We start from the raw sequence: 9,116 nt of genomic DNA, 5'->3' as shown, positions 1-9,116 counted from the left end.
AGCAGAGGAAACACGATGAACAACTCACCTACACGACGTCTGGTTGGAACACAGAAACGTTTTGGATTCAATTACAATTAGTTAGTTAGTTGCAGCTGATAGTTGAAGAGACACGGCCGTGATCTTCGAGAGCGCCCACGTGACTGACACTAATGTCCAATCATCTTCTTCTTCTTTTCAATTTGAATGGTGGTTTGCGACCAACTTGAGGCGCATTACTGCCACCTACCGGACTGTGTTTGGACGGTATATTTGACAGTGAAAACTTAAAAATTAAAGAAAGGGGGGGGGGGGGGGGGGGTTAAATCTTGTCTATCAACCCAGTATCTTTCAAATACTGAATTACCTGTTTGTCCATTTTGATTGCATTTCCTAATAAACTCTCCACAGTATCAATGGCCCCTGGCCTGAGCTGGATTACACTTCCTGCTACGACTGGTGGATTGATGATTCACTTGCTTAGTATTCAAATGTATCGATTGTAAGTCACTTTGGAATAAGGTGTCTGCTAAATGCCAAACATGTAATGTAAATGAGTGGGAGTGAGCAGGGTTGCCAGATGGGAAGGTTGGAAGGGGACGGCAGGTTAATGTAGGGTTGCCAGATGGGATTGACAATTTCCAGCCTAATCACAGTCTAAAAACCGCTAAATCCACCAAAAACCACCAGCCCAAAACCTAGATTGTCAGAAAACAAAACCGCTCATTCCTATTGGGCAGGTGCCCATCACTGAAAAAGTGCAATAGAAATGTGCAATAACTCTATTCTAAGTGCCTATTTATACATTTATATATGTTTACAGTATTATAGTATTATAACACCACTGACCTCATGTCTTTTAGCTTGCTTTTATAGTTGTTTTTATTTTCTTAAGATTGTTGTCTTTATTTGCACTTGACACCACAGACCTCATTGTCTCTTAGCTTGTTTTATAGCAGTTTCGCTTTTTAATTGTCTAGTGTGTAATATCTGTGATATGTTATATGTGTATATGTTTGTGAATATGTGAATATGTTTTCTGTTTTTTGCACCTTCAGAAGAACCACTACAATTTCATTGTATAGGCAACTGTACAACGGCAATAAAGTCTATTCTATTCTATTCTATCTCCTGCCCATAAACTGTAGCCTATGTCTGTTCCCAATTGTAGCCAGTGCCACCTTGTGGCTGCTAGTGGTAGTCCACAGGAGAACATCGGAGCGGATGTTCTCCTGTATGAGTAGTATGAGTAGTATGAGTAGTATGAGTAGTATGAGTAGTATGAGTAGTATGAGTAGTATGAGTAGTATGCTAGTACGCTATTCCGAACACAGCCACAGTCCCCCGGCGCCCCTCGACCATTCACACCATGTGCAGGCCATTGTCTCCTAGATTAGACCACCGACCCTTCAGAGAGAAGTTGAGAGAGAAGCAAAGAGAGGAGACCGAGGGATATACCACTATGCAGTGAAGTGGTATTCAGAGAGGGAGAGAGAGAGGAACGACAACGGAGGCAGACCGTAGCCTACCATCGGGTTGTTTCATCATCTAAACAAAGTATTGTGAAGTAAACCAACGTGGAAGGCTGCATCGATGGAAGAGGTGGGTTTCACACACGCACGTATATGAGGAAGTTAATATATAGGACTATTGTATACGTTGAATTCGGCCAAACACCGGTGAACTATTTGAAGCCAGTGGTGAAAACCGGGACGTAATGACATTTGACAGAAATGTGTTTGGCCACTGCGACACGCTGCTCAAAATCGGGACTATCCCATGACAACATTGAATGTGCTGAAATAACTGGTGCGATGCAGAGGTGGAATACCTCAAATATGCGCTTGAACTGTATCATATCTGTATCATCATATATCACGCGTCTAAAAATGGTGGTAACAGGAAGGTGTTGTCAACTTGTCATGATACAAAATCAAGGGTTGTTTTTCTTGCTGCAAGTTACCGATGCCCCATAATGAATTAGGATATAATAGACCGTGCAATGTGATAATATCACGGTCTAAAATGTGATTATGAAGGGGCCACACCATACATCAGGATACTATTTAATTTCCCCTGCTAATTCTCATAAGCAGTTAAGTACAGGCAAGCCAAACGGTGCAGTTCACCTTTACAATATTGGTTTCCTTTAGTCTTCCTCATTGAAGTCCACCTTTACTTTACTCAATTGATTTCTATTGAATATGATTTGAATTCCGTGACTTTAAAATGACACATTTGGGGAGAATACATTTATTTCATTCTCAAAGACGAAACTATTTTTTTACAAGACAATGTTGCAGGAATACTTAGTCACGTTCAAAAGACACCAGACAAAGTGGTTAGTTTGGTCAACCTGATTAAATGAATAAATGAATGGTCTTTATTGTCATTGATATAGTACAGGTACCAAACAACGACATTTGGGAGGGGGGGCTCCCCTGGTGGTAGGAAAAAAACAAAAAACAAGAAGGGAAAAGAGCTGGTTTACATAAATAAAGGCTATGTACACTATCCACTATACTATACTATACAAATAAAACACTGTGCTGTACTCTATGCTATGCTCTATGCTCTATGCAGTGCGTATGTCTTCATGCAGGCTAAATGCATGGCATCGGTGGGTGAGGCTGAGGACAGCAAGCTGCTGCAGATGAGCATCAAAGAAGAGGAGGAGGATCCTGACGGTTCACTTGATCAGAGTAAGTTGGTCGAGGCACATGTCAATAACTGTTGAGTGTGTTATTATGTTACACAATGAGGAACTACGACAGGATAATGAAGATACATTTCACTGTGTGTTTTTACTTGTTCTAAAGTATAATCAGAGTGTACAGAGAGACCCATATTATCGGCCTTTTACACAAATATCTGTGTTGGCTCACATTCCTCTGGTAGTACACAGATACGGTACATCACCAAAGATGTGTGTCAGCCTTACATTCCATATATATTGTTTATTGGTGTTTGCTGCCCACTGAAGATGGGATTTTGCCAGGTAAGATATTATTGACCAAACATTTATTTAATCAGTTAACATGGCTAGCTTGTATCCATGCATTTCAGAGTCAGATGTAAAAGTCCATCATGGAATAGATTTGCTCGACCACAAGCCGCTGCAGATGATCATCAAGCAAGAGAAGCAGGAGGAGGACCATGGTGATTTCATTGATGGAGGTAAGAGGGTGGGGCCATGTGATTATTCCTGTTGTGTGTGATATGATACAGAAGGGACGATGAAAGGCTCATTTAGATTTTTTTTTAAAGAGACAAGTCAAGGGTAAATGTAAGTAATCAATATTTTATTATCAACTGAAGAATAACTAAGCAAAAATAAGCAAGAATAGAAATGGGATGTGATAGTCAGTATCATCAATAGTGAATGATCTGTATGTGGAATGTTGTAAAGTGTAAACGAAGGAAAAATGGTTTGCAGCTAACAAATGAACACAGGTGTGCTCCTGTATGGAGAGAGAGAGAGAGAGAGAGAGAGAGAGAGAGAGAGAGAGAGAGAGAGAGAGAGAGAGAGAGAGAGAGAGAGAGAGAGAGAGAGAGAGAGAGAGAGAGAGAGAGAGAGAGAGAGAGAGAGAGAGAGAGAGAGAGAGAGAGAGAGAGAGAGAGAGAGAGAGAGAGAGAGAGAGAGAGAGAGAGAGAGAGAGAGAGAGAGAGAGAGAGAGAGACTGGTGAACCAGCACAGCCTAAGGCCTTGTCCACACCAATACGTTTTTTTGATAAATGTTTTTCGTATATAAAAATATTACCGTCCACACCAGCATGTTTATACAAATATCTGTATCCACATGCATACGCATGAACGCAATATAAACGCTGTCATTGAGCATTCCACACCAGTAGTCGGCGATATAATTTTAACCCCATAGCCCCGCTGGCCAATCGGATGCCTCTGTCTCTCAATGTTCTCGATCATTAACCGTGCATATATCTGTCAACAGGTTAAAAGTCCAGTTAACAGTGAAAGAACTAGAAGCACTTTGTACACATCCATTTTCCTCGCTTGTGTAGCCTCGACCACCGTTGCCTGTTGTAAACAAAGTAGTTACTGGTGCCAGGATATGACGTTGGAGGGAACAGCAAACAGCTGCAGTGCGCATGATCATAGAAATCTACGCGCGTGATGACATGACGAATAGAAAAAAACTCTGTCTATCTCGTCCACACGTCAAAAATATATTGCAAATATACAGCGTTTTTAAAACTCATTGACTGCCAAAGACGCCAATTGGCGTCTTATAGAATAGTAACGTTGACTGCCAAAGACGCCAATTGGCGTCTTATAGAATTTTTTTTTTTTTTCGCGGGGATCGCGTTATTGACATGTTCTACACCTAGCGAGTGAATTTCAGACTTGGGTGTAATGTATTTCGGTCCCAGATGGGGGCAGTAGTTCGATAAAAGCCTGGAGAAGGAAGTGGCTTGCTGTGGGTTGTAGTAATGGCGAAACGGATCAGGGTATGTGCCAAACGCGGCGCGGAGCATTGCGGAGCAGCGCGGCCATCGCGCGACTCTTCAAACAGTTCAGAGTCGGATGATACAGAAAAAGTGCAGAAAAAAATAAATAAATAAAAAGTTCTGCAGAAAAAGCTCGTTTTCTCTGTTTATTGGTCAAAATCAGGTGTTTTTGCTGAAACCACCCTATGTTCTACGGCCGATTTCTAAACACTCAAAGAGGCTAGAAACAAACTTTCTTTTTCTGATGAAAGAAGAGAGTCTAAAGTTTTGGTAGATATGTTCAATGTTTATGTAGTCCGAAAAGTCAATATTTGGTGGGTCTTCAAAGTTCAGCGAAAATGCCCCAAAAGTCTGGCAGTGTGGAGCTCTCCGCTCTGAACATGGCTGGCAGTCAAAGAGTTAAAAATCTTCACTCTGGCCGGAGTTTTTCAAAATGTTCGTTTTCAGGGTGCAAAAACTCGTTTGCGTGTGGACGAATCCCCCAAAACGAATATAAAAATCCATGTTCATCAACAAAAATGTATTGGTGTGGACAAGGCCTAAATAGGCACCAGTACAGGTGTATCAGCCAACAGCTGCATCAGCCAATCAGGCCTCCTCTCCCCACTGCCATCCTGCAACACAGAACCAGAACAAGACAGCGGTGGAGGGAGGAGACTGTAACAATAAACATTCCACAAAGATCTTTTTCGTTCTACAGTATTGATCACATCATACTGGACACTGTACTACATACATACAGATAGCAGCTAGTATATGTTAATACAGGAGGAGATAGTCAGTGGTGATTTCCTGTGTGTCTTGAGGAAGCGAAACCAGCACAGGACCACAACACCTGGCTCAGGGTTAGGTTAGAGTCACAACACCTGGCTAAGGGTTAGGTTAGAGTCACAACACCTGGCTCAGGGTTAGGTTAGAGTCACAACACCTGGCTCAGGGTTAGGTTAGAGTCACAAGTCACAACACCTGGCTAAGGGTTAGGTTAGAGTCACAACACCTGGCTAAGGGTTAGGTTAGAGTCACAACACCTGGCTAAGGGTTAGGTTAGAGTCACAACACCTGGCTCAGGGTTAGGTTAGAGTCACAACACCTGGCTAAGGGTTAGGTTAGAGTCACAACACCTGGCTAAGGGTTAGGTTAGAGTCACAACACCTGGCTAAGGGTTAGGTTAGAGTCACAACACCTGGCTCAGGGTTAGGTTAGAGTCACAACACCTGGCTAAGGGTTAGGTTAGAGTCACAACACCTGGCTAAGGGTTAGGTTAGAGTCACAACACCTGGCTAAGGGTTAGGTTAGAGTCACAACACCTGGCTCAGGGTTAGGTTAGAGTCACAACACCTGGCTAAGGGTTAGGTTAGAGTCACAACACTTGGCTAAGGGTTAGGTTAGAGTCACAACACCTGGCTAAGGGTTAGGTTGGAGTCACAACACCTGGCTAAGGGTTAGGTTGGAGTCACAACACCTGGCTCAGGGTTAGGTTAGAGTCACAACACCTGGCTACGGGTTAGGTTAGAGTCACAACACCTGGCTAAGGGTTAGGTTAGAGTCACAACACCTGGCTAAGGGTTAGGTTAGAGTCACAACACCTGGCTAAGGGTTAGGTTGGAGTCACAACACCTGGCTCAGGGTTAGGTTGGAGTCACAACACCTGGCTAAGGGTTAGGTTAGAGTCACAACACCCGACCAAGGGTTAGGTTAGAGTCACAACACCTGGCTAAGGGTTAGGTTAGAGTCACAACACCTGGCTAAGGGTTAGGTTGGAGTCAGAACACCTGGCTCAGGGTTAGGTTAGAGTCACAACACCTGGCTAAAGGGCTCTGCACACAGCGTGCGATTTCTGTTGCGCGTCAACATTCCATTTTGAAGTTTGAATGGAAGTCTATGAGAACATCGCATTTCAACACACACGGCCCCGATTTTAATCGCACGGCGAAAATTCGATTCCATTCATTTTGAATGGGAAAAAGCACAAATTTGACAGTGCGACAAAACTCGCACGCCGTGTGCTTTGTCCCATTCAAAATGAATGGAATCGAATTTTCGCCGTGCGATTAAAATCGGGGCCGTGTGTGTTGAAATGCGATGTTCTCATAGACTTCCATTCAAACTTCAAAATGGAATGTTGACGCGCAACAGAAATCGCACGCTGTGTGCAGAGCCCTTAAGGGTTAGGTTGGAGTCACAACACCTGGCTAAGGGTTAGGTTGGAGTCACAACACCTGGCTAAGGGTTAGGTTAGAGTCACAACACCTGGCTAAGGGTTAGGTTAGAGTCACAACACCTGGCTAAGGGTTAGGTTAGAGTCACAACACCTGGCTACGGGTTAGGTTAGAGTCACAACACCTGGCTCAGGGTTAGGTTGGAGTCACAACACCTGGCTAAGGGTTAGGTTAGAGTCACAACACCTGGCTCAGGGTTAGGTTAGAGTCACAACACCTGGCTAAGGGTTAGGTTAGAGTCACAACACCTGGCTAAGGGTTAGGTTAGAGTCACAACACCTGGCTACGGGTTAGGTTAGAGTCACAACACCTGGCTCAGGGTTAGGTTGGAGTCACAACACCTGGCTAAGGGTTAGGTTAGAGTCACAACACCTGGCTCAGGGTTAGGTTAGAGTCACAACACCTGGCTAAGGGTTAGGTTAGAGTCACAACACCTGGCTAAGGGTTAGGTTAGAGTCACAACACCTGGCTCAGGGTTAGGTTGGAGTCACAACACCTGGCTAAGGGTTAGGTTAGAGTCACAACACCTGGCTAAGGGTTAGGTTAGAGTCACAACACCTGGCTAAGGGTTAGGTTAGAGTCACAACACCTGGCTAAGGGTTAGGTTAGAGTCACAACACCTGGCTAAGGGTTAGGTTATGGCGCTTTTCCACTACGATGCAGACCTGGTGCCGACCTGGTGCTGACCTAGGTCTGCCCGCTTCGGTTCCCTTTTCCATTCGTCGGTCCGGGTCGCTTCAGTCCTAGGTCCCAGGTACCACATCCGAGCAGGGACCTGGGACCTGGGACCTGGGACGCACGCAGTGACATGTGACGCTGCACACCGTTGATTGGTCAATGGACAATCGTCATCCCATGTCCCATCCCATATTATTTCTTCACAACCGCCATCTTGAAAATACCACATTCACTAGGAAAATGTCACTACATTTTCTGTAATAGCTTATTAATAAAGATTCGGAAAATTATGCTGACCATCGTATTATCTTAGTTTAATGTCATTTCAATGAATCATATAACTTTTATTTACAACAAGCACAACACAAAAATCGCTATTATGCACCGTGTTTGTCCGTGAATAACACCGGCTGTGGAGGTGGTAAAAAAAACACAATACTCCTTTGCTAACTTCACCATCTGTCTACGGTCATTTTGAGCCCTTAACCACCGCGCTGACACCCCGAGAAGTTATGCTTTTAACCGTAAACTCGATGAACCGGGAGTTCGCCAGCAGCCGTCCAGCCATTTTCACCATTCACTCATGAGTCAAATGCCGGTTTTAACAGGGAATTCGCTCCGCGCTGTGTCCACGGTGATAGGAGTGGATGATCGACTCCATTCAAAAACTTTTGAATTCCCTGGCTTCTCCTCTTTCCGGACACGTTTGAATTGTTATCCTAACCCCCGGTAAACCGAAGTTATTAACCCGCAAACGGCACCGTGTTTGTCTGTGAATAACACCGGCTGTGTCAAATTCCGGTAGATTCGCGTCTTGTCTGCGTTTCCCGATGATGATACTACAGTTCATAAAGCAGACAAGTGAAGGCAGTGGTTTTAAGGGTTCAAAAAACATGACTTTATTATGTGTACATAGCTTCCTCTCTCTCTTTCTCTTTCTCTCCCAAAAAATCACTGCTGTGTACACCCGGAAGCTTTTTGCCAGGCTGCGTGTGACGCGTAACTCCGCCTACTATCGACGACTCCTCCTACTAGTCCGGTTCGGTTTGTGTAATGGAAACAGAACAGATCAAAAGTGACCCGACCTGACCCGACCCGACCCGACCTGACCCGACCCGGGCCGGTCAATGGAAAAGCGGCTTTAGAGTCACAACACCTGGCTCAGGGTTAGGTTAGAGTCACAACACCTGGCTAAGGGTTAGGTTAGAGTCACAACACCTGGCTAAGGGTTAGGTTAGAGTCACAACACCTGGCTAAGGGTTAGGTTGGAGTCACAACACCTGGCTAAGGGTTAGGTTAGAGTCACAACACCTGGCTCAGGGTTAGGTTGGAGTCACAACCTACCTGCAGGCACACCTTTGTCTGAGTACAATATTGGCCAAACACCGGCCAATGCACTAATATTTGTTGAAAGCATATTGTCTGCACTAATCTATGGGTGAATTGGTCGCAGTCCAGAAGGACTACCTTCAAAATATAGCTGTTATAAGACATTTGAATTCCTCAGACAAATGCCTCGAATTCAAACTCAAATGGATAGATGTTTCTCTTGACCGCCAGAGGGGTGTGATTTTGAGGTTAGGGTTAGTGTGATGTGTGATATGTCAAGTATGTAGGCATCAGAGGTCCTCACCATTTCTATGTGATGCTGTCTTAGCTATTTGTTAGGTAAATTAGTTGAATAATATGTTTAATTCAATATATTCTGTTTCATGCAGGAGGAGAGAGTCCACACTCGTGCTGCTCTGACAGTGGGAACAGTCCTTCTGA

The sequence above is a fragment of the Nansenia antarctica genome (assembly GCF_963989245.1).
Source record: "Nansenia antarctica genome assembly, chromosome: 3".
Taxonomy (NCBI): Eukaryota; Metazoa; Chordata; class Actinopteri; order Argentiniformes; family Microstomatidae; genus Nansenia; species Nansenia antarctica.
Note: the sequence above shows the minus strand (reverse complement) of the source record.